The sequence below is a fragment of the Rutilus rutilus genome (assembly GCF_951802725.1).
Source record: "Rutilus rutilus genome assembly, chromosome: 2".
NCBI classification, from domain to species: domain Eukaryota; kingdom Metazoa; phylum Chordata; class Actinopteri; order Cypriniformes; family Leuciscidae; genus Rutilus; species Rutilus rutilus.
The window spans coordinates 62,158,753-62,186,335 of NC_140210.1; the positions used below are offsets into that span (position 1 = coordinate 62,158,753).

A 27,583-nucleotide genomic window follows, 5' to 3' on the forward strand; every position below is an offset into this window, starting at 1 on the left:
TTTATAAAATTCTTAAAACAACATAAGATATTCAGAGAAGTCTCTTTAGAGTCTCTATATTTCATATTTTTATTCTTTGACAAATATCTTAAAGAGCACCTATCATGGAATTTTGAAATTTACCTTTCATGTAGTGTGTAACATAGATCTAAGTGAACAAAAACATCCTGCAAAGTTTTAAATATGAAAGTGCACCGTATATAAAGTTATTGTCTTTCAAAAGTAAGAGTCGACTCTGAGTCATTTTTATGAATCGTTAGAAGACAGAAGCTTTTTCTCTGACTAGATGACGTCAACTTGTCAATGTCACGGTTCATAAATCCTATGTCTCTTTCTTGTCTCGTGTTCTGTTGTTGTGTGTGTGTGTACTGATTGTGTGAGCGTGCCGGCTCGTTAGCGCTCATCAGCGATCCAGCTCAGCACTCCCGTCACCAGCTGCAGCTTATCTCATCACCCTATATATGCTCACCACTTTCTCATGTCCTTTGTCAGATCGTTGTTTGTGGTGTCCCGGTGTTGTTCCAGTCAGCGTCTCGAGTCTTGTGCCTTCCTTGTTCCTGTTCGTGTTCCTGTGGATTTATTCTGGATTCCTCTCACCTCTGGACTTACTTCATCGCACTGCTGCACTCCCTTTCACCGGGTTCATCTGGCCATCGGGGTCCCTGCGCCGCTAGCCTGTCTGTTCTGGACTTTTACCAACTAACTCATCAAATATACAATAAAGAGTTTTTACTTGCATTTTTGCTTCCTTCTCTCAATCATGACAGAACGATCTGACCAAAGCATGGAAGCAGCGAGTGGCTCTACAAATCCACTGGATGAGTTTATGAACAACTGCATACAAAGAATGGACACTCAGGAGAAAAACCTCAACGAGACAGCTCGCGCTGTTCAGGCTTTAGTGGCGCAGGTGTCCGGGCTCACCCAGCAGATCCAAAATCTTCGAGCTCCCACTGCGCCACCCGCACCGCCGATTCCCCCAGGTGACCGGTTCCCGAGTCCTATTCAAGTGAACCAAATTACTGTCGAGCTTTCCTAACCAGGTGTTCGATGCATTTCTCTCTCCAACCCAAGACATTCCATACGATGAGCGAACCAAGGTCGCGTTTGTGTTGACGCTTCTGACTGGGAGAGCGGCGCTATGGGGAACGACGGTGTGGGAGAATCAGGAAGAATGCTGCTCCTCGTTCCAGAGGCTCTCCGACGAGAAGTGCCGTTGCGGGGAGAGAGGCTGCTAGAGTGTTGGCGAATTTACGGCAAGGAGAGAGATCCGTATCTGACTTTTCGATTGAGTTTCGAACCCTAGCAGCAGAGAGCCAATGGAACGAGGAGGCGCAGTGGGACATGTTCCTGCATGGGCTGGCTGACCACGTCCAAAAGGAGATCTACGCCATGGACCTTCCCACTAAGCTCAATGATCTCATTGCTCTGGCCCTGAGAGTGGACGCACGTCTTTCCCGAGTAGATCGACGACTTCAGCCTAATCGTTCTCCTGGAGGGATCGAGGGACAACGTTTCGGAGGCGGGGACGCGGTCAGCCCCGTCAACGATCACGAGCCCATGCAGGTGGGTCGAGCCCGGCTTTCCCGGGAGGAGAAGGAGAGGCGGAGATCCCTGGGCCTTTGCATGTACTGTGGAGGAGCTGGACATTTCGCTTACAGTTGTCCGTTAAAAGGCGTAGACCGACAGTAAGTATGAGGCTACTGTCGTGTGGGATCTCTGCCGAGAAGACCTCATCCACATCTACTCTCCTTCCGGTAAGACTCCGATGGTCAACTCACCTCCACGACTGTCGGGCACTTCTGGATTCAGGGGCTGAAGGTAATTTCATAGACCACACCTTTGCACGCAAATTTCAAGTTCCCCTCAGACCTCTTACACACCAGATTGCAGTACACGCCCTCAATGGTCAAGAACTCCCCACCATTTCACTGGCCACCGAAGACATCACCCTCATCACATCAGGCAATCATACCGAGACCATCTCCTTTTACATTCTGGACACTCCTCTTGCACCCATCGTCCTTGGTCACCCCTGGCTCACCTGTCACAACCCCAAAGTGGACTGGCAGTCGAAGTCTGTGTCGGCGTGGAGCAGTCATTGTCATAAATCTTATCTTGTGTCTGCCTGTCCGTCTGTTTCTGTCCCTGTGTTTCAGGAGGAGGCAGTGGATTTATCTAGTACCTGGACCTGAAGGAGGTGTTCAGTAAGTCTTGTGCTGCTTCTCTTCCCCCGCATCGTCCCTATGACTGTGCTATAGAGTTATTGCCAGGTATGTCTCCGCCTAAGGGCAAGTTATATTCACTCTCTGTCCCAGAGAGAGAGGCCATGGAGAAATACATTTCTGATTCTCTAGCAACGGGTTTCATCCGCCCTTCCTCTTCTCCAGCGGGGGCGGGGTTCTTTTTTGTGGGGAAGAAGGATGGATCGCTGCGACCTTGTATTGATTACCGGGGGTTGAACAGCATCACGGTAAAGAATACTTATCCTTTACCGTTGATGTCTTCAGCTTTCGAGAGGTTGCAGGGAGCATCTATCTTCACGAAATTGGATTTACGGAATGTTTATCATTTGGTCCGCATCAGGGAGGGGGATGAGTGGAAGACCGCTTTTAACACCCCCAGGGGGCACTTTGAATACTTGGTTATGCCTTTCGGCCTTTCCAACTCCCCAGCGGTCTTCCAGGCACTTGTCAATGACGTGTTGCAAGACATGGTCGATCAGTTCATATGTCTACCTGGATGACATATTGATTTTTTCATCGTCTCTCCAGGAACACGTGCAGCACGTCCGACAAGTGCTTCAGAGGTTGCTAGAGAATGGGCTTTTTGTCAAGGCGGAGAAATGCGCTTTTCATGCACGGTCTGTTCCTTTTCTAGGTTACATCATCTCGGATGAGGGAATGCGCATGGATCCTGAGAAGATCAAGGCTGTGGTGGATTGGCCAAGTCCAGATTCCCGTAAGGCCCTACTGAGGTTTCTGGGGTTCGCCAATTTCTACCGGCATTTTATTCGTAATTTCAGCCAACTATCCACACCTCTGACCGCCTTGACCTCCCCCAGAACGACGTTCAGGTGGTCAGACGCAGCCGAGGCTGCGTTTGCCAAACTGAAGGGTTGCTTCGTTTCAGCCCCCATCCTGATAACCACTGATCCATCACGTCAGTTCGTGGTGGAGGTCGATGCGTCAGAGGTGGGGGTAGGTGCAGTGCTATCCCAGCGTTCTCCTTCAGACGATAAGATGCATCCTTGCGCGTTTTTATCTCATCGTTTATCCCCTGCCGACCACAATTATGACATTGGCAACAGAGAGTTGTTGGCGGTCAAGTTAGCATTGGAGGAGTGGCGCCACTGGTTAGAAGGGTCGGGGGTACCTTTTATCGTCTGGACTGATCACAAGAACTTGGAATACATTCGGACTGCTAAAAGACTCAACTCCAGACAGGCTCGGTGGGCTCTTTTTTTCGGTCGTTTTGATTTTCCCCTCACTTGTATCGCCCGGGTTCCAAAAACATCAAACCCGATTCTTTATCGCGTATTTTTGACCGTTCCGAACGCCCGTCTACTCCCGAGTGCATTTTACCAGAGAATCTATTCATCTCTACACTCACATGGGAGATCGAATCGAAGGTCAAGAAGGCCTTAGAAGGGGTAACGCCTCCGGCTCGTTGTCCACCGAATCGTTTATTTGTGCCTGAGAGTTTACGGTCCAGCGTTATTCAGTGGGGACATTGTTCCAATGTGGCTTGCCATCCAGGAGTTAATCGCACAAAATTTTTAGTCAAGCAACGATTCTGGTGGCCTCTCATGGCTCGTGACGTTCACAGTTTTGTCTTGGCTTGCTCAGTTTGCGCCACGGGTAAGACTTCTAATCGACCTCCAGATGGGTTACTTCAACCGCTGGCGGTGCCTTCGAGACCCTGGTCCCATATCGCTCTAGATTTTATCACCGCCCTCCCACCCTCCCAGGGTCACACGGTAGTTTTGACCGTGGTGACCGGTTCGCGAAGGCGGCCCATTTTGTTCCCTTGCCCAAATTACCCTCAGCCAAGGAGACAGCGTTGATTGTCGTTAACCACGTCTTTCGGCTACATGGCCTCCCGACAGACGTGGTTTCTGACAGAGGACCCCAATTTGTGTCCAAATTTTGGCGAGAGTTTTGTAAATTCCTGGGTGCGACTGTCAGTCTGTCCTCTGGGTTCCATCCCCAGAGCAATGGTCAGACTGAGCGAGCCAACCAGGATTTGGAGAGAACGTTGCGATGTTTAGTGTCCAAGAATCCTTCCTCTTGGAGTCAGCAACTGTCTATGGTGGAGTACGCCCACAACACGTTGCCAGTGTCATCCACGGGCCTATCACCGTTTGAGTGTAGTGTAGGGTACCAGCCACCAATTTTTCCTAGTCTGGAATCCGAAGTCGCGGTCCCCTCCGCCCACGCCTTCGTCCAGAGGTGTCACCGCACTTGGACTAGAGCCCGTGAGACTCTACTCCAAGTGGGGGCGCACACCAAGGCCAAAGCCGATCGCCGCTGGCGTAGGCCTCCCGTATACGTCGTCGGTTCCAAAGTGTGGCTTTCTACCAAGGACATTCCTCTCCGCTCCGTTTCTAATAAGCTTGCACCTAAATTCATTGGCCCGTTCTCTGTCACTAAAATCGTTAGTCCGGTGACAGTCCGCCTCAACCTCCCTCCAGTGTTTTTGCTCGCATTAATCCGCCAGTCCTGGTTCCTCCCCCGCCGTGACTCGTAGACGGGGAACCTACTTATTCGGTCAATCGTGTTCTGGACTCGAGATGGAGGGGACGTGGATTTCAGTACTTGGTGGACTGGGAAGGTTACGGTCCGGAGGAGAGAAGTTGGGTACCAGCTAGAGACATCCTGGATCACTCCCTTATCGATGATTACAATCGCCAGGTAAGGGAGTCTGGGAACGCCAGGAGGGTACTGTCACGGTTCATAAATCCTATGTCTCTTTCTTGTCTCGTGTTCTGTTGTTGTGTGTGTGTGTGTACTGATTGTGTGGGCGTGCCGGCTCGTTAGCGCTCATCAGCGATCCAGCTCATCACTCCCGTCACCAGCTGCAGCTCATCTCATCACCCTATATATGCTCACCACTTTCTCATCTCCTTTGTCAGATCGTTGTTTGTGGTGTCCCGGTGTTGTTCCAGTCAGCGTCTCGAGTCTTGTGCCTTCCTTGTTCCTGTTCGTGTTCCTGTGGATTTATTCTGGATTCCTCTCACCTCTGGACTTACTTCATCGCACTGCTGTTCATTATAGCCGTATAATATAATATAATAATAGCCCATTATAATAAAATATAATAATAAAATAGTCAACCTAACATATCAAAATTATGCTGCTCTGTTTAAATAGTCAGTAATACAATTCGTACCATTCAGCGTAAGCTCCACTGCGATGTTTCCAAGCACTTTTTTGTGCGTGTGAAGAGGATAATTTTTTTCCCGTCGATATTGGAACGTGAGTTAAGTACAAAGCCTACGATAAAGAATAGTTTACCATCCAAATACATCGCGAATGTTGAAACATTTTGATTGTCTGTGCACGCAAGGTTATGCGCATGACTCAAACACTGGCAGACACAGCAGCAGTTGTAGGCAGGTATATTGATCATGAAATCAGAATTTTCTTGTCTTGAATTAGTCATTAATTCATTCATGTCACTTGTTTAAGTTAATTAATATGTAAAAAAAAAAAAATTGGAGTGAAAAAAAAATAATCGATTGGGGGCCCCCTGGTGGCCAGGGTTCGCTTATGCCTTGGGCCGGCTCTGCTTACTATTCACAATACTCAATGAGCAACGAGCAATGCCTGAACTTCGTATTTTGAGCACTTCTTGTGTTGTTTTTGCCTCTTCACGATGACTCGCTTAATTTAGTCCTAAATATTAAGTCGCTTTGGACAAAAGCGTCTGCTAAATGGCTAAATGTAAAAATGTAAATGTGATAAGAAAAAAAGCGAGCTGGTATAGACGGCACGACCACCGACCCCAGGGGGTTAACCTTGAGATGCGTGGCTTGATGTAAGAAGTTTATTAATTTGGTTTATAGCTTCCGTGGACAATCGTGGTGGTTGGTTGGCAGCTGCCTTCAATGCTCCTGTTAGTCTGGCTATCACCAGACTAAGCTCAATCTTTTAAGACTGAACATTAGTCTGGGGAGTCTGCTCTGTGTTTTCTACTGCACACGAGGCGTGATCAACGGGCAGAGTTCAAATGACTCTGTACGCAATTGGATAGTCCTTCAACCAATCAGACCAGCGATCCAGGTGATGTACTTTGCAGTGAAAACTCCAGGCAGGAAACGTGTCAACAAACGTGTTGGTTTGCAGCATTGATCAGCGGTTTGCAAAAGCAGCAATGGCATCTAGTGATTTTTGCAGGTTGTGCAAAAAAACACATGAAAGTGAGTGGTATTTACACCCACTCGAGCGATTTGTTTGCTAAAAAGAAGCCATTGAGCATCGTGGAGAGGTTGAAAGGAATTGGATTGGATTAAACCTTCCAATAGCACGCCAGATGGATAAGCCAGTTTGTGATTGGTCCCCGCAGATTTGTAACGGAAGCAGGATAGAAGAATGTACAGGTTTCCAGCCTGAGCTGCAGGGCGAAATCAAAACGCCGGCAGATGGGGCTGGGTTTACCCAGTCTGTGCTCCTGAAGCTTTCTCCTGAAATCCCGTGCCTTATGAGCGTGTTTACGTTTCTCTGTGTTCATGTGTGTGTGTGTGTGCGACAACATGAAGGTATGTGCCTTCTACTACTAATATATAACTACTACTATTGATGCATATTCTTCTATGTGGTAAATAATTCTGTTAATTGATCTAGGAGGAATGGTCTAAATCGAACCCGTTGTGTTCATGAAGCCGGCGGGCAACATTCTCTGATGCTGCTGCTTTGTCTACATTTGTTTCCCGTGATCTAAACCTGCTCTTCAGCGTGTATCCGCACTGTTTACTGGTTTTCTCCGTCAGACCAGTTATCCAGCGTGTATTTTTATTTCATTTATTGTTGTTTATTTGCATTTGCTCTTTAACTTGTATTTGGTTTGTCCTATTGCTTTCTGTATATTTGTTTGCTTCTTCAAATTCGTTAGTGTATCAGCTTATCTATATTGTTTTGTTTGCTCAAATTTGTTATTTAGTTTGTATTTCCTTTGTTCTGGCCTTTATTTATTTTTTAACCTTGTTTTGGTGTGTTTTTGCTTTATTTTTGGCTCAAGTCTAAATTTGCTGTTTAGTCTATTTTTGTTGTTTCTATTTTTGTCTATTTTAAGTAATGTATACAAAAGTGCTGTGAACCTCCACTTTCACTTGGTATGAATCTTTGAACCTCGTAGGTGTTACGTTTCTTTTCTTTTTTTGGTTTAATGCCTAACTATTGTGATAGTGTGATGGCTGTAACCACTATAGTATTTACGGTAGTCCTGTTTGGTAGGGTGAGTATGGTAGTTTCCGGTCCCATGTCCCCTTAACGAATGGAGTGGCGTTAGTTCAGTAGTAATGGTGGCGTGCACGCTGAATAGACAACGCCAGATAGGTTGCTACGATTGCTTTCTTCAAGGTAAATCAAACTTTCACTGGTTTGATGTATTTGTTTTTAACTATGTGGTATTTTGTGCAGGTTGTAATGATGGTTTGCCTGGTTTGGAAAACAGTTGTAAGCTGTTGCCAGGTACGTGATAAATGGTTGAAGTGTATGTTTGTTTGTTTTAATTTATGCGTGTTATTTGAGGAATGTTGTTTTTTAACCCTCTGGGGACCAAGCTGTTTTTGGGGCCCTTGAGATGTTCTGACATGCTCTGACATTTGTGCTTTTTTCAGTTATTTATAAACATGTTAATGGCAAAGGTGTAAATTCACTCTATATAGCACAAACAGGCCTACCATAATATGCGAGCAACATGTATGTAGATGTTTGTATTTTTAAGAGAATAATGTTTATGCGTGGTTATTTAAAAAAATAAAAATGAAAGTTGCTGAAATAAGACCACAAAACTCATACAAAATATGTGCCCACAAGACTTTTGACTAATGGATGTTTTCTCTTCGAGTTCTAGCTTCAAAATTATGTGAAAATAGTCTTGCTTTATCGTTCACAAAAAAAAATACATTGATTTAAATGGTGTAAAACAGGTTTTGCTTGGAAAGCCAATATGCGAGGGGGAGGAGTAGTTTACACCTTAGATTACCCAGTCCCACCCACTCTGCATAATGACTCTGCATAATTAGCCATTCATTCAGGTGTGACACTGACTGAGCCACAATGCAAGGACAAAATAGCCTATATATTTAGAAGAAGACTTATATTGACCATTTAAGATTTTGCTTACATCTATCTTGTAAATATGTTTTGCTATTTTATTAAAAAGGTTACAATTACAACAATAATTACAATTTCAGCAATATTTCTGCAAAAAAAGTACTCTTTCTTTGTAAAAAAAAAAAAAAAGATTATAGGCCTACATTTTATCATATGTATTCATTAGTTTGAATATAGCCAACATTGGAACATCTTAGTCTATGACTTTATTTTTGACACAATAGTATTTTATATATATGAGCAGAAAAGCTTATTTGATGTGACAGTATATTCTACAGTAAAAACTGTACCCAAATCTAGTCAACAAAATATTGTCTTTCATACTTCGCCTGACTGTAACGTTGTTTTTATGAAATATTAGGGCATAGCCTATAAATGTTAATTTGCAGTTTAATACGTTGCTTATACAAATACATTTTATTTCAACATATTTCAGTCGATTTTTACTCATCTCAGTAGGCTCTAGCAAAGCGCGATTCATATTTAGGGTAAACAGTCTTTACAAATATGTACCCTTCATTCATCTCACAGAAACGCGATTCATATTTAGGCTAAACAGTCTTTACAAATATGTAGGCCTACCCTTCATTCATCTCACAGAAACGCGATTCATATTTAGGCTAAACAGTCTTTACAAATATGTACCCTTCATTCATCTCACAGAAACGCGATTCATATTATAGAAACGCGATTCATCTTTTTGTTTACATAGGCCTACACTAACGTTATTCCATAACGTTATTCCACATTAACACTTGAGAAAGGATAACTTAGCCTACCTCACTCCTCAGCGGGATCTGCTCCTCATATCAGCACGGAAAATTTTCTCCATAAGGTAGGCTATATTATGCCTCTTTGTTTACACTGATGTGGGCGTTTCACAGACTGAAATGGTTCTCAGAATTTGCGTTTGAATAGCACGCGCTCTCCGGGGCGTGGTCAAATTACTGTGAATCATCTCGTAATGAGCTCGACTGGAGTCGCTCTCTTTTTATACAGATTACAGAAGCTGATAATATTTGTTTTTTATATAAATTACTTCATTTAAAAGCTGCGATCTCAAGCTTTATGCCCGTGGGTCTGTTTCCCTGTTTGACTGAATTTTCGCGGAGTTATAGATCATTTTCGAACGCGTTTCAAATGGGAGTTTACTGACAGAGAGAAGGCAGAAATAGCATCATGTTAGTTTTTCTTTATTTGTCAAAAAGCAAAACACTTTATTTTTATTGTGAGTATACAGAAAAAAAATAGAAACTGAACAGGATCGATTGATGTATTACACGAAAATGAAAGATCAAAATTAACAGAGCATTTTGTGTTTATTTTTCATTGCTAAAAAAAAAAACGAGCAAAACGCGCGGGCGCGTTTTTGGTCCCCAGAGGGTTAAATGTTGTTTGTGAATGTTATAGCACAAATAATAAGGGTGTTTTTCTGTCTCTGTTCTAGGAGCTGGCCTTTGTCACTGTTTTGAATTATTATTTAAGTTTGAGTCAAATTATTGAACGTCTGCCCTGATATCCTTGGGTGTATGATAAAGCAATAAGCCCCGCAAAGCCGTGTTTTACAGTGAATTTAGAACAGCTAAGGGACGTCGTTAGGCACCTTTTATAAAACGGTTACTCCATAAAAACATTCATTTTAATATTTAATTTATTCATAAAATAAACACCAGCAACAAAAAATATAACGATATAACACATTTATTCCTCCGCCAAGCAATGTAGTTACAAAGAGGTTGCCAAGCAACACATACAGCAACAAAGAGTCACAAACAGCAGTTGCGCAGTAACACTAATGTAATGCGTAACACCAATGTAATGCGCTCACAGGTGTGTGTGTGTGTGTGTGTGCAGTAACACTAATGTAATGCGTAACACCAATGTAATGCGCTCACAGGTGTGTGTGTGTGTGTGTGTGTGTGTGTGCAGTAACACTAATGTAATGCGTAACACCAATGTAATGCGCTCACAGGTGTGTGTGTGTGTGTGCAGTAACACTAATATAATGCGTAACACCAATGTAATGCGCTCACAGGTGTGTGTGTGTGTGCAGTAACACTAATGTAATGCGGTCACGGGTGTGTGTTTGTGGAGTAATTTACAACGGCTTCAAACGTGGCTCAACCAATCAGAATCAAGGACCGGAACTATCCGTTTTATAAACCCTTTTAACTTGCTATCAACTTGCTACCATCTAAGCCTTTTCATGTGACTGTTTTGGTGTTTTTCTGAGTTGTCAATAAATCAAATTGAAAAGACAACTGGGTTGGAAAATCTTAAAGAGGACTTCCTGCTCAGCTACTGTTCGGACGCTCTTGCTTACTGCTCCGCGCTTTGCTCTATCGCTTTTACATTTTATCTCCTATTTTTTCTATATTTTATTTCCTTTTATCACCTAATTTTAACTTCAGCAAATCAGCACAGTGCTCATACGACAAAGTTTGGATTACTACAAAAACTGAGAATTCTTTTACCCGACCAGCTTACATACCGGGAAAGGAAAACACAACTGCCTACAAGGATAAGAGAAAATGCCTCTTCTGGAATCTACTTGCTGCACCAACTGCCACAGACTTTTACAAAGGATTGCAGTTCTAGAAACAAAGTTACTTACGGGACCACCAAACCAGACGGAGCACACAACAGAGCTTCGTCATGGACAGCCTCAGCATACCGGTGAGTCCCATGAAACTAGTACTCCTCGACAGGTAGAGAAACAAGCCGATCGACTTACTAATCGATGGCACAAACAGGGAGCTAAACCCAAAGGCACTCGAGACATCAGATTGTCACGAGCATCACATATTACCGCAGTAGCATCCTCTACCCCAGATACAGCTCTGACAAGGATTGCAAACACTGGTCTGCCACCACTGCCTATACATCTTGAGAACAGATTTGAAGTACTAATGAATGTAAATGAGGAATCCACAAATGTGATGAATGTGATCGAACACAGACTGAATAGGACAGTAGCTAACACTGATGCTAACTGGCGCTCAAGGTCGAGCAGACAGCGGCACTCAGCTCAGAGCGCAGCCGGGCCCAGGACTCTGATAGTGGGGGACTCCATAATCAGAAACATTAGCGGCAGGGATACAACTACGTGCTGCCTTCCACAAGCAACAACTTCTGATATAAACAGGGAACTTCAGAACATTCTGATGAAACATCAGACTGCAAATCGACTCATCATACATGTGGGGAAGAATGATATTCATAAAGAGAAGTCAGAACTCCTTAAGAAGGATTTCAATGAACTTTTTGAAACACTTAAAAGACTGAAAGTTCAAACATTCATCAGTGGACCACTACCAGCAAGAGGAACAAACAGGTTTTCACGGTTGCTTGGGCTTAATACATGGCTGCAAAAAACCAGCAATATAAAAGCAGTGAACTTCTTTGACAATTTCAATCTTTTCTGGAGTCAACGACAACTGTTTCATCGGGACGGCCATCACCCAAACAAACTTGGTTCAAGAGTGTTAAAGGACAATATCTACTTCTCCGTAAATCATCCTTCTGCGGTTTGTGCCAATCCACTCAATCTGAACGGCACACACACACCTAGACACAGTATGAATGACCACGGGACTTCACTTCAGCAGCAAAATGGACATGATAACCCCACTCCGCCACAACAACCTCTGCTCACGGACACAATCTCAGCTGAGCCCTGCCCACAGAGCTCACCACAGACAGCCATATCAGAACTGCTTGAAGATTCAGCACCCAAGGACGACTTCCTGGAAAACAGCCAGGGAAGCCAGGACAGCATACTACAGCCTCCTATAACACCAGAGCAACAGCCCCTTTCACCAGACACTTTCTCCCTCTCCCCTGCAACGCCACTACTGTGCTTCTCACAGAAAATGGAAGAACTGGTGCATGCTGGAACCAGACTATCCCACTCTTTTGCTGCAAGCCCCCAGATACCAACTAAAAAAAGACAGGCACCACTACCACCAAAGCCTGCGGGCCCAGCTCGCCCTCCCCCTCCTCCTGTGAGAGCTCTTCGGCCTCTGCCACAACGCCAGGGCCCACACCCTCCTCCTTCTGCTCGAGGTGAACCAAAAACAACTGATACCAGCTCTCAGTGATATGTGTCGGGTCCCCGTTTTGATAACAGTAACTTTCTCAAATGTTTACAAAACAAGCGGGAACCCAGTGTGCCTGTATCTTTCTCTATTGCTGTTCTTTTACATGATAGAAAGTTTAAGGCCTTCAATAGCCGTACAGCAAACCAAACTAATCTGGTGCCTATTACACGTCAAACTAATATTGCTGTGGGGAAAAGTAAGACTGTCAAGTTAGCTCTTTTAAACATTCGCTCACTTAAAAATAAATCACTTCTAGTCAACGACTTAATAACCACAAACAACCTGGATTTTATGCTTCTAAATGAAACCTGGCTAGAAGACAGCTGCAGTGCAACAATCCTCAATGAAGCAGCCCCTCCTAACTTTACTCTTATGAGTGTCTGCAGAGCTGTTAAGAGAGGTGGGGGTCTAGCTGCTCTTTTTAAAGATATTTATCAATGTAAGCAAATATCATTTGGGAATTACTTGTCTTTCGAATATCTGGGTATTGTGTTAAAAGGTGCTCCACGCATTTTACTTTTCATTATTTACAGGCCTCCAAAATACTCTCCAGCCTTTGCTGAGGACTTTACAGAACTGTTATCAACAATTACCTCAGAGTTTGACTGGAATCTTGCTGGAGATTTTAACATCCATATAGATAATGGAGAAAACAATATGGCAAAAGAAATCAAAACTGTTTTAAAAACTTTTGATCTGACTCAGCATGTACATGGACCCACACACAATCGTGGACACACTCTAGATTTACTTATCAGTAAGGGTCTAAACATTTCATCGATTGTTATTAAGGATGTAGCACTGTCTGATCATTTCTGTATTTTCTTTGATATATTGATCTCTCCTGCCACTGAAGCTAGATCTGTGTCTGTCAAGAAGAGATGCTTAAATGAGAACACTGGTGTCCTATTTATGAAGGCTATATCTTTAACACCAAGCATATCTGCTGACTCTGTTGATTTTCTCCTTGATTCTTTTAACTCAAAAGTTAAAGGTGTAATTGATGATATTGCTCCTGTGAAAGTAAGGAAGAAGAGTGGCAGACAAAAGGCACCTTGGAGAAACTCAACAGCAGTGCAAAATATGAAAAGACAATGCAGAAAAACAGAGCGCATGTGGCGGAAGACAAAACTTGTAGTCCATTATAACATCTACAAAGACAGCCTTCATGCTTTCAATATGGAACTAGGCAAAGCTAGACAGACTTTCTTCTCAAATATTATAAACAGCAATTTAAACAACACACGCACTCTTTTTGCTACTGTAGAGAGACTGACAAACCCCCCAAGCCAGACTCCCAGTGAAATGCTCTCAGACAGCAAGTGCCGTGAGTTTGTTTCTTTCTTCTCTGAGAAAATCAATAATATCAGAAAGGTGATCAGCACATCCTTGAGTTGCGCTGGGGTCAGACAGATCAAACCACCTGAGAAAGTAGTTACTATGTCTGACTTCAAAGAAATTGATGGCAAAATTTTGGAAGAAACCGTACAGCACCTTAAAACATCAACCTGCGCTCTTGACACACTTCCCACATCGTTTTTCAAAAGTGTGTTAATCAGTTTAGAAGCAGATCTTCTAGAAGTGGTAAATGCTTCACTTCTCTCTGGGAGTTTTCCAAACTCCCTAAAAACTGCAGTTGTCAAGCCCCTCCTGAAAAAGAGCAATCTGGATAAGACCATATTAAGCAACTATAGACCGATCTCAAATCTTCCTTTCATAGGTAAAATCATTGAAAAAGTTGTCTTCAATCAGCTGAACAAATTCTTATGCTCGAATGGATACTTTGACAATTTTCAGTCTGGTTTCCGACCGCACCACAGCACAGAGACAGCGCTCATAAAGATAATAAACGATATTCGCTTAAATACTGATTCAGGCAAATTATCAGTGCTGGTACTACTCGACCTCAGTGCTGCATTTGACACTGTCGATCACAACATACTTCTGGACAGGCTGGAAAACTGGGTGGGGCTTTCTGGGATAGTCCTAAAATGGTTCAGGTCATACTTAGATGGGAGAGGTTATTATGTGAGTATAGGAGACCATAAGTCTGAGTGGACATCCATGACATGCGGAGTCCCTCAAGGCTCAATTCTTGCGCCACTCCTGTTCAACCTGTATATGCTCCCAATGAGCCAAATAATGAGAAAGAACCAAATCTCTTACCACAGCTATGCAGACGACACACAGCTCTACTTAGCCCTATCGCCTAATGACTACAGCCCCATTGACTCCCTGTGCCAATGCATTGATGAAGTCAACAGTTGGATGTGTCAAAACTTTCTTCAATTAAACAAAGACAAAACTGAAGTCATTGCGTTTGGAAACAAAGATGAAGTTCTCAAGGTGAACGCATACCTTCACTCTAGGGGTCAAACAGCTAAACATCAAGTCAGGAATCTTGGTGTGACACTAGAGTCAGACCTTAGTTTCAGTAGTCATGTCAAAGCAATAACTAAATCAGCATACTATCATCTGAAAAATATAGCAAGAATAAGATGCTTTGTTTCCAGACAAGACTTAGAGAAACTTGTTCATGCTTTCATCACCAGCAGGGTGGATTATTGTAATGGACTCCTCACTGGCCTTCCCAAAAAGACCATAAGACAGTTGCAGCTCATACAGAACGCTGCCGCCAGGATTCTGAGCAGAACCAGAAAATATGAACATATCACACCAGTCCTCAGGTCTTTACACTGGCTCCCAGTTAGATTTAGGATTGATTTTAAAGTATTATTACTGGTATATAAATCATTCAATGGCCTAGGACCTCAATACATTGCAGATTTGCTCACTGAATATAAACCCAACAGATCACTCAGATCATTAGGATCATATCAGCTAGAAATACCAAGGGTTCACTCTAAGCATGGCGAGTCTGCTTTTAGCTATTATGCCAGCCGCAGCTGGAACCAGCTTCCAGAGGAGATCAGATGTGCTCCTACTGTAGTCACATTCAAATCCAGACTCAAAACACATCTGTTTAACTATGCATTTACTGAATGAGCACTGTGCCAATGTTCGTCCGACTGTTTGTACTGTATTTTATTTTTTATTTTTCTAAACTGTTTTAATTATTCTTATTTCTTTTTATTATTTTAATTTCTTCTATGTAAAGCACTTTGAATTGCCATTGTGTATGAAATGTGCTATATAAATAAACTTGCCTTGCCTTGCCTTGCCTTGCCTAATGTGCACCATTGATAAGCTTTACACTATTCATTTGTTTTGGTCTGTTATATATATATATATTATTTTTTTCTTTAAAGGAACACTCCACCATTTTTTGAAATAGGGCTTATTCACTGTCTTTCCTACATTTAGATTTGTCTCAGTGCATGCATTGTTTTAGTTTGGCAGCGCCGCCGCTAGCTTAGCTTAGCATAATGAATGGAATCCTTTGTTGCCAGCTAGCATGTTGTGAGTAAAAGTGATCAAAACATAAAAAAATAAATAAAAAAAAAGAATTACTTCTTGTGGCCTGCGTATTCACAACGAGTACAAATAGCAATGCAGATTAAGACTAGGCGATTTCCTAGGCAGATATTGGCTTGGGACTATATTGGGGTGAAGCACAAGCAAAGCACTGCTACTTGGGCGCAGAGATATGGTGATTGTATAAAGTTATCAAAAGTTACAGCATTTGGAACCAAGATAGCATTTTTGTTCAGTCCTTGACGCCCCCTCATGGGCATTTTTAAAATTGTTCCTCCAAGAGGGATATCTTGTGATCAACATAATAGATTGTTCATTTTGGGCTCATTTTAACCCCCTGGGGTCGGGGAGACTCAAAATACTCTGTTGACTTTGATTTTCCATAGGAGTTTCATACATCAATCGATCCTGTTAAGTGTGTATTATTTTTGTGTATACTCACAATAAAAACAAAGTGTTGTGCTTTTCGCCAAATAAAGAAAAATAAACACGAAGCGAGTTCTGCCTTCTCTCTGTCAGTTAAGTTCATTCTGAAACGCGTCCGAAAATGAACCATAACTCAGCGAATACTCAGTCAAACAGTCACACAGGCACACAGGCATGAAGCTTGAATTCTCTTCTTTTAAATTAAGTAATTTTTATAAAAAAACAAATATTCTCAGTTTATGCAATCTGTATGAAAAGAGAGATGTCAGTCGTTCTCATCTCAGCTCATTATTTTTTATTTGACCCCTCCCACGGACAGCGCGCGCTATTCAAATGCAAATGACTGAGGCATCCACGCAAACCTGTGAACGCCCCCATATCAGCTCGAGAAAACACATCAAGCTTATTCAGATCATTGTACTTGTTTACACCGTCTCGCGGCGCTGTGAGGAATAATACTATCGTAATAATAATAATGGAAAATGTACCTCAGAAGTGCAGGTATTTCGAGGAGCAACGGATCCTGAGCTATGGAATACTGTAGTAAGTTTTTTTTCATTCTCAAGTGAATCGCGTTTCTGTGTGTGAATAAATGATGATGTTTTAGCAAACTGTATTGCTATACTGAGTAAAAATCGACTGAAATATGTTGAAATAAAATGTATTTGTATAAGCAATGTATTAAACTGCAAATTAACATTTATATTTCTTATAATAAAAACGAAAGACCTATGTTACAGACATATGAAAGACAACATTTCGTTGATTAGTTTTGGATAGATTATACATTTTTACTGTAAAATATCTGCCACCTCAACTAAGCTTTTGTTTGCCAATTTTTGCTCATATGTTAAATATAGTATGTTTTGTCAAAAATAAAGTAATCAAATAATATGTTATAGTGTTTATTCCAATGTAGCCTAGGCTATATTCAAGTAATGAATCCTTAACTTTGAAATATGTATGATAAAATGTATACTTTACTTTTTACAAAGAAAGATTACACTTGAATTGTTGTTGTAATTGTAACCTTTTTAATAAAAAATATATATTTACAAGTAAATAAAGGTAGATGTAAACAAACTATTAAAAGGTAAATATAAGCCTTTTCCTTAAATAATTTTTATTGTGTTTTATTAGTGACAAATTTGGGGAGAGGATAAATATTCCAAAACTGAAAATATAGTATGAGAATTAACTGCACAATTACTAGACATGTTTTCCTTGGATATTATAGGCCAATTTGCAAGCACAATTTGTGGATGCTTCCAACTGTTGCTCTTGCATTCTTTCTTGTGGCTCAGTGACACACCTGAATGAATGGCTCATTAAGTATGCGGGCCCCATTGTCTCCTCAGGTGCGAACCACTAAATATGCATGATGGTGTTGGATCGTTGACGCCCCCCTCGCATATTGCCTTTCCAAACAGAAAGTGTTTTGCAAAATTTAAATCAATGTATTGTGTTATGTGAATGATTAGGCAGGATGATTTTCACATCATTTTGAATAAAAAACTCTAGGCGACAACATCCATTAGTCAAAAGTCTTATTGACACATATTTAGTATGTGTTTTGTGGCCTTATTTCAGAAACTTTAGTTTTTAGTTTTTTCAATAACCATGCATAAACATTATTCTCTCAAAAATGCAAACATGTACATTCATGTTGCTCACATATTATGGTAGCCCTGTTTGTGCTAAATAGTGTGTAATTACACCTTTGCCATTAATATGTTTATAAGCAACTGAAAAAAGCACAAATGTCAGGGCATGTCAGAACATCTCAAGGACCCCAAAAACACCTCAGACCCCAGAGGGTTAATTGTAATAATATGCTGTATAAAATTATGTGCCATTTTCAACGATCTGTGAATATTTCATGAGCTGTTTTTGACACATTGCAGTACATACCAGGCGCGGATTTATGGGTGGGCCTGGGTGGGCACATGCCCACCCAGATTGACCGGTGGCCCACCCAATCAGATTAATAAAAACAATTGAAATTTTTTATTTTAATAATAATAATAATAATGAATTAATAAATAATTTCATTTTAATCGTTTCCTGACGACATTTATGTACAATAGCTACGAAAAATAGCTACAAAAGAAAAATATTATGTCGGCATATCACGTGTCAGTCCAGTGATGCTATCACGCAACACCGCTCTCTGTGCGCGCACTGACTTAATGTTGTGATAGTCTACATGCGACTCGCGTGACAGACAGATTAACTTCAGGTTTAAAGCAGCCGGGAGGGCTGACTGACATGAGTACAAGGTAGTTAAATTCACTACCTAAGTACCAATCTGCTATAGTTGACATATTTATCAGGCATGTTACATAGGCGTAATTTGCGGGTGGGGCGGGTGGGACATGTCCCCACCACTTTTTAAAACATCTCGCGGCACGAATGTACCAATTCTACCAAACATTAAACAACCAGCAGAGCATTCATTTCGTTCGTTTGTTAAATAAGAGACGATCTAGCGCTGAAATGTGTTTTTTAAATCAAGTGATGAAAGTGCTCGTTGCCGCTGCGATCGGTGGCGCTGATACAGTGTTTTCTCGTGTGGCTCGCGCACACCGCACTGTCGTCACTCGGACGCGCGCTTCAATCCATTGCGGATACTCTCTATTCGTTCTGGTGAAATCACACATCATAATGCATGCATGTCCCTCCTTGATATACAACCACTGATGAACATAATCAGTTTTGATGAGAAAAAAAAAAACTGTACTGATGCGGATTAGATCCTGTAGAGGCCAAAGTATAATTCATAGTAATGTGAATAAGAGTTAATGTTAAAAAGGTAAATAATTTCATTTAGAAGTTCATGTAATGGTTAAAATGTTAAATAATACTTAAAAGGTTAAAAACATACTAGAATTCATGTTCTTATAGGATTTAGTACATATTGGTGAAATAGTGTACTGCCTCTTTAAGAACCGGCCAACTCCGGTTACATTACGTTGATTCTCATTATGTGATTCAGATCTTGAGAGCTGTGGAAGCTAACGGTTTTCTTACCTGATAACTGCTAACTTTTAGTTACTTTTATTAAGAATCTTTTATTTCATTAGCAACTAGAATAAGTGTATTAGTCAGCTCACATTCTTTCTTTCTTTTTTCTTTTTTGTAAATCGGAAATCAAGGAATAAAAACGGAGATTTTCATCTTTTATTTCAACAACGTTTCTGAAGTGGATTTATTGAACTGTGTTGCTGGGCTAGCAATAGACACTACAAATGGAACTAGCTGCTTGGAATAATGTTAGATAGTTATTAGTGTAAGCCATTGCATATCTCAAGATTTCAAACCTCTACATTAGTAAGAAAACCTGCTTGACATTGGATAACGAGCCTTTGGAGAGGTTTGTGGAAAGTGGAACATGAATGAAGGTACAACGAGGGACTGACTTTCTCAACTAGCCTGATCATGCGCTGTGCTCGTGGCTGGTGAGTGCTAGCGCTAAGTGGATTTAACGGTCTCGGCGAGTTCATCGTTGCTGCTGCGCGACTGTTACAAGTGGAACCTGTAAAAAAAACGGACTGACTATCAAAACAATCATGACGGAGACAGGAACAGAAGCCGCGGTAAGCCTAACTGAGAAAAAACGAGTGGTTAAACCAACACTTAAAGCACTGGAACATAAGCTGCAAACGAAAATAAGCTCCAGAAGAGCCATACTAGCACAACTTACTGAGAAAAAGAACGATTTGTATGCTTTAATGGATGATGATGCAAATGTTGAAATCATAGCAAAGGAATTGTTGGCCAAGTATGAAACACTGATAAAGGAATTTAGTCAAATAAATGCTGACGTTAAAGACATATTCTGCCAGATTGAATGCATAGAGAATTTGAACGCAGATCAAAGGGATTGGTTTGAGCCAAGAAATAACGAGCACAGAGAATTTGTGCAAGAAGTGAATGCATGGATACAGAATGCAATACTACGCAGAGAAGAGGCTAACAAGGTTAGTGAGCAGATACATCCTGAAGATAGTGTGTCAGTCACATCCAGTAAGTCTAGAAAATCTAAGTCTGTTTCTGCTACTTCTGCAACATCGTCAGCTCGTGCTGAGCGCTTAAAGGTTGAATTAGAGAGAGCTGCTCTGTTAGCCAAGTCAGCTACATTGAGAAAAAGACAGACTTTAGAGGAGCACGAACTAAAGCTCAAGGTTGAAAAAGAACAGTTAGAGCTGCAAGCAGGGCTCGCTGCAACAGATGCACGATTAGCCGTGTTAAGAAAATATGAAAGTTCAGATGTGTCAAGTAGAACCAAAGGCAGTAGGGTGGAAATATTGATGTCTGCTCCAAGGAAACAAGATGTCAGCCACAGTAAGAGAAGTGTAGCTAGCGGTGGAACTTGGCATAGCCACACTAGTGGAAGAGGCACAGATGCGATAAGAGCTCCTGTCACTTCAGATAATCACACAGATAATCTAGTTACCGTCATGCAACGGCAAAACGATATCACTGAAAGCCTAATAAAGCAGCAAAGGCTATCTACATTGCCATCACCGAACATTCCAGTTTTCAAGGGAGATCCATTAGAATATCGTCTCTTCATGAGAGCCTTTGAGCACCGCATAGAAAGCAAGACTGAAAACAGCAAAGATCGGCTTTACTATCTAGAACAGCACACAAATGGGCAGCCTAATGACTTAGTGCGCAGCTGTTTTCATTTGGATCCAGATCAGGGCTACCCTGAAGCCAAGAGACTGCTAAAGGAACGCTTTGGTGATAAATATAAGATATCCATGGCATATCTTGACAAGGCTTTAAACTGGCCTGCCATTAAAGCAGATGACACGAAGGCACTTGAAGCATACGCTCTCTTTTTGACAAACTGCAATAATGCAATGTCAGATCTGGAGTACTTAGAAGAGATGGAAAATGCTGCTAACATGCGCACGATCATCTCAAAGCTCCCATACAGGCTGAGAGAGAGATTCAGGAGTGTCGCCATAGACATTCAGAAAAAGCAGGATCGGCGGACAAAGTTCAAAGACGTAGTGTCATTTGTCAACACACAGGCTGAAATGGCAGCGCACCCTGTGTTTGGTGAAATCTCAGGACAAACAAAGCGCCAGACTGAAAGGTCAAGTGGAAAGAAAAACATCACAACACTAGCCACTGAAGTAAAGGAACAGAAAGCTGAGAAAGATGTTGCTGGTGCAGCAAACAAGAAAGCTCAGGAGAAGGGAAAAAACATGGACAAAGCCTTCATGAAACCTTGTATCTTCTGTCTGGGAGATCATACTATGGAACAGTGTAAGAAACTCCAAAGAAAGTTGCACAAAGAAAAGCTTGAATTCCTTAAGAGCAAAGGACTTTGTTTCAGTTGTCTTATAGGAGGACACATGAGTAATGTCTGTGAAGAAAAGAAGAGCTGTCAGATATGTTCAGCGACACACCCTACGCTCTTACACATAAAGCAGAAATTCAAAGACTTACCTAAGGAAGAGGCTTCACAGGAGGAGCCAAAAGAGGAGTCTCCAAAGAAAGAGCAAACTGTTGTCAGTGGATTCGTGGATGCAGGGGAAGCATGCTCTCAGACTGGGGTCGGGGGTACAGGTAGTGTCCTCGCCATCGTTCCTGTGAGAGTAAAGGCAAAGAAAGGCAACAAGGTGCTGACTTGTTATGCATTCATGGATCCAGGAAGTAACGCCTCTTTCTGCACTAACAAGCTGGCGAACGACCTTCACCTGCAAGGAAAAAATGTGAACATTCTACTCACTACTATGGGAGACCAAAAGACAGTCTCATGCAAAGCTGTATCAGACCTAGAAGTGAGTAGCCTAGAAGGTGATGACTTTATCGAGCTTACAGGTGTTTTCGCACAAAAGGTTATCCCCGCAAGTAAAGAGAACATTCCAACCCAAGCAGATGTGGATAGGTGGCCACATTTACGAGGTGTACGAATTCCATCGATCAACGCGGATATTGGTCTTCTGATTGGGACTGATGTGGCAAAGGCTTTGGAGCCAGAAGAGGTAATCCGCAGTGTCAAGAATGGGCCGTATGCAGTACGCACAGCTTTGGGATGGACAGTAAACGGACCGCTGCGTGAGAACATCAGAAGCTGGACAAAGAATGGATACCCGCAGATCCAGATGAATCGGATCTCAGTGGCTCGACTTGAAGACTTGTGGACTCAGCAATTCAAGTATGATTTTCCTGAGAATTCTCAAGGAGAGCAGTTAGAAATGTCTAAGGAAGACCAACTGTTTATGGACAGAGTCTCCAAATCGGCAAAGCTGGTTAACGGCCACTACTCTATTGGTCTGCCATTGAAGAACAAAGATGTGAAAATGCCTAACAACAGAGCAATGACAGAGCAACGAGCGCTCAACATGAAAAAGAAGCTTCAGAGAAATCAGACGTTCAAAGAGGACTATGTCAGCTTCATGAATGATGTGATAAAGAAGGGCTACGCTGTGAAGGTTCCAGATGAAGAACTAAAACGGAGTGATGGAAAGGTGTGGTTTATTCCGCATCACGGTGTCTACCACCCTAAGAAGCATAAAATGCGAGTGGTATTCGACTGTGGCGCTTCATATCAAGGAACCACACTCAATGAACAATTACTGCAAGGGCCTGACATGACAAGTAGTCTGGTTGGTGTCTTGACTAGATTCCGTCAAGAGCAAGTTGCAATCATGGCGGATGTGGAATCGATGTTCCACCAGGTCAAAGTCCCACCAGAAGATGCTAACCTCCTCAGGTTTTTGTGGTGGCCGGACGGCGACACCTCAAAGGAGCTGCAAGAGTACAGAATGGAGGTACACTTGTTTGGAGCCACCTCCTCACCAAGCTGCGCGAGTTATGCGTTGAGAAGGTGTGCCGAGGACAACAAGAACATGTTTGGTGTAGCAGCAGTGGATACAGTCTTAAATAATTTTTATGTAGACGATTGTTTGAGATCAGTTGCCACTGAACAAGAAGCAGTCAGACTACTCCAAGACTTGAAGGCCATCTGTCAAACAGGAGGTTTTAGACTGACAAAATGGACGACGAACAATCGAAATGTGTTGTTAAACATTCCACTTGAGGACCGGGCAACAGAAGTCAAAGATCTCGATCTTGACCAGGATTCACTCGCCATCAAAAGAGCTTTGGGAGTACAGTGGTGTATCCGGTCAGATCAGTTCAAGTTTCACGTGCACATAGAACAGAAGCCTCTCACTAGGAGAGGAATCCTGTCTACGATGAGTTCAGTTTACGACCCACTGGGAATGTTGTCGCCAGTCATACTGCCTGCTAGAAACATCCTGCAAGAATTGTGTAGACTAAGAACAGGTTGGGATGACATTGTGCCAGAACATTTCGCACAACAATGGACAGAGTGGACTGAAGAACTTCAACAGCTCACTGACTTTGGAGTGGATCGGTGCTTTAAGCCACCTGAGTTTGGGAAAACAGTGCAAGCTCGGCTGCATCACTTTTGTGACGCGTGCGAAACAGGCTATGGTACTGTTACTTACTTAGTCCAGAAGAACAGTAGCAATCAAATATGCTGCTCATTTGTCTTGGGAAAGTCAAGGGTTAGCCCTCTCAGACCACCGACTATCCCGCGGATGGAGCTGACGGCGGCTGCCTTAGCTGTGAAGGTGGATGTCATGCTGAAGAAAGAACTACAGTTGCCACTGTCAGATTCCAGGTTTTGGACGGACAGTACTGCCGTACTCAAGTACTTAGCAAATGAGAACGTCAGATTTAAGACATTTGTGGCGAACAGGATTGCCGTAATCTTGCAAGCATCAAAAGTGCAGCAATGGAGCTATATCAACACTCAGTTGAATCCTGCTGATTGCGCCTCCAGGGGACAAAAGGTGAGTGTCTTCATGAAGAACGAAGTTTGGATTGCAGGGCCTGTCTTCCTCAGTAAACCTGAAAGGGAATGGCCAGACAAGCACGATCACCTAGAAGAGCTCACAGCTGAAGATCCTGAGGTCAAGAAAGGCATACTTGTTAATGCTACAACAGCAGAAGAAAGCACTGATGCAATGCAACAACTAATTCAATACTATTCTTCATGGATACACCTCAAGAAGGCTGTAGCGTGGCTCACACGACTCAAGGGAACCCTGGTAAACCTGTCAAGGAAGAGAAAGGAGATGAATGGATTGTACAGTGATCAACAATGGGTGAACAGGGAGATGTTGAGCTACAAAAAGAGTCTCAAAAAGACTTACCTGACCGTGGACAATCTGCGACAAGCTGAGATGGATATCATCAGCCATTGTCAGCAAAGTATGTTTCAGGAAGAGATATCTGCTCTTCGGAGAAAGGACTCCATCAAGAAGAGTAGTCGAATCTTCAGACTGAATCCACAACTTGAAGAGGGAATCCTTCGTGTTGGAGGGAGGCTCAGTCGAGCATCAATGCCAGCCGAAGCCAAGCACCCTATGATACTGCCTAAGAACCATCGTGTGGCTGATCTGATTCTCCAGGATTCACATGAGCGGCTGGGACACAGTGGACGAAATCATGTCTTGTCTCATGTACGTCAAAAGTACTGGATTATCGATGCTCCCTCGTCAATCAGAAGAATGCTGTCACGGTGTACTATCTGTCGAAGACAACATGGTGCATCAGGAACACAAATGATGGCGGACTTGCCAAGAAACAGAGTTGTACCAGACGAGCCACCCTTCACCAGAACTGGAGTGGATCTATTTGGGCCATTCAACATTAAACGTGGAAGATCATCTGTAAAAAGATATGGGGTGATATTTACTTGCCTTGCTTGTCGTGCGGTCCACATAGAAATGGCAACATCATTGGAAACAGACTCCTTTATTCAAGCTCTGCGTCGCTTCGTTGCAAGAAGAGGTCAGGTAAAGGAGATGAGATCTGATAATGGGACCAACTTTGTTGGGGCTGATCATGAGCTCAGAAAGGCAATAAAGGAGTGGAATACTTCACAAATCGAGAACAGCTTGCTCCAACGTGACATCAGATGGTTATTCAATCCACCATCCGGATCCCACCATGGAGGGGTGTGGGAGAGAATCATCCGCTCCATCAGGAAAATCATGGGTGCTACACTGAGAGAACAAAACTTGGATGAGGAAGGTCTTCAGACGTTCTTCTGTGAATGTGAAGCCATTCTGAATAGTAGGCCTATTACCATGCCTTCCAATGATATGAATGATCTGGAAGCTCTTACCCCACAGCACTTACTTCTGCTCAAGACTAACCCCAACTTACCACCAGGACTCTTCCATAAGGATGATACTTATGCGCGTAAAAGATGGAGGCAAGTCCAGTATATGAGCGATCTATTCTGGAAGCGCTGGACCAAGGAATATCTGCCTCAACTCCAGAAGAGACAGAAATGGAACCATCCATCACGGAATTTCATCCCAGGAGATGTAGTCTTGATTGTCGACGAATCAGCTCCCAGGGGATCATGGCTGATGGGAAGAATTGTTAAGACTATGGAGGACGAGCATGGAATGGTCCGCAAGGTTCGAGTCAAGACAAAGACGAATGAACTTGAGAGGCCAATAACTAAACTCTGCTTACTTCAGGAAGCAGTATGAGAAGGACTGTTACTGAGTTTTACTCAAAAGAAAGACATTTAAAGTTGTAATTGCTTCTAGGATAGAAGGCAATTAGGGGCCGGGTATGTAGAGGCCAAAGTATAATTCATAGTAATGTGAATAAGAGTTAATGTTAAAAAGGTAAATAATTTCATTTAGAAGTTCATGTAATGGTTAAAATGTTAAATAATACTTAAAAGGTTAAAAACATACTAGAATTCATGTTCTTATAGGATTTAGTACATATTGGTGAAATAGTGTACTGCCTCTTTAAGAACCGGCCAACTCCGGTTACATTACGTTGATTCTCATTATGTGATTCAGATCTTGAGAGCTGTGGAAGCTAACGGTTTTCTTACCTGATAACTGCTAACTTTTAGTTACTTTTATTAAGAATCTTTTATTTCATTAGCAACTAGAATAAGTGTATTAGTCAGCTCACATTCTTTCTTTCTTTTTTCTTTTTTGTAAATCGGAAATCAAGGAATAAAAACGGAGATTTTCATCTTTTATTTCAACAACGTTTCTGAAGTGGATTTATTGAACTGTGTTGCTGGGCTAGCAATAGACACTACAAATGGAACTAGCTGCTTGGAATAATGTTAGATAGTTATTAGTGTAAGCCATTGCATATCTCAAGATTTCAAACCTCTACAGATCCCACAACCTCTGACACTGTTGGCGAAAGTTCTACCACTGGACCATTTAGGCATGTTGTTCAAATAGGCGAATCTATGTATTTTAGCACTGACAATATATATTAGGCTACATCTCATTAAACGACAAATTAAACACCATGTAGCCTACTGTTTAAATCTATTGCTGGACATTGTAATTTTGTTGTACAATGTACATATATATAATTTAGCAAAAGTTACGCCACTGGGCGTGTATATAAGCTTAAAAAACCGAGGCCCCCCCGTATATTCACCAGGCCCACCTATTAATGACATTCTGTATCCGCCACTGGTACATACTACAAAAAAATATTTTAAAGATTATGAAAACAAAATTCTATTTATCCGCAAATAACTTTGCACTACTTAGGAGTTAATCAAATTGGCAACATTCATTGTAAACTTCAGACTCAGTGTCAGATTGCCTTTGATTCTTTGAAGAGTTTGTTATGTAGCGTTCCTGTCTTAGCTACTCCTGACTTTGCCAAACCGTTTAAACTTGAGGTTGATGCGAGCGGAACTGGTGCAGGTGCTGTACTGTTACAAGAAGATAAAAATGGAATTGATCACCCATTGTGTTTTTTTTTCTAAGAAATCAATGTAACTACAGTACCATTGAGAAAGAAACACTCGCCCTCTTGCTAGCTTTGCAACAGTTTGAAGTTTATATTGGTTCAAGCTCACAACCTGTTGAAGTTTTTACTAGGGTTGTAATCTCCCAGTCGATTAGTCGATTATTTGGTCGATACGTTCTGGCGTTCATTTCATCAGTTTTGCCGCGTTCATTTCATCAGGTGGAAAGCACTAATTGCTAATGGGGGTGTTTTCAGAGCACCCCTGTTCCACAGGTAACAGTCTGTCTTCAGAACACCCCCCTTGTTTTCACGTCTTTTGGATTAGCCCAACCCACTGGAGAAGAGAGACAGATTGAAGAAAGTAGGCTACAGAAGGTTTGCTGAATATTATTATTTTATTAAAATGGACGTGCCATTTGTGTTTAAGAGTAAAAGCTTTAAGTTAATAGTCTGTTCGTGTCTCAGCCGCGAAGT

At 42.1% G+C, this 27,583-nt stretch overlaps 2 protein-coding genes across 3 annotated transcripts in view; both read right to left on the reverse strand.

Moving 5' to 3' along the window:
* Positions 1 to 27,583, reverse strand: part of LOC311286240 (integrin alpha-M-like) — a 153,911-nt gene that overhangs the window by 64,299 nt on the left and 62,029 nt on the right. The gene's annotated exons all lie outside the window — the stretch shown is intronic.
* Positions 1 to 27,583, reverse strand: part of LOC311286265 (integrin alpha-D-like) — a 44,021-nt gene that overhangs the window by 4,038 nt on the left and 12,400 nt on the right. The gene's annotated exons all lie outside the window — the stretch shown is intronic.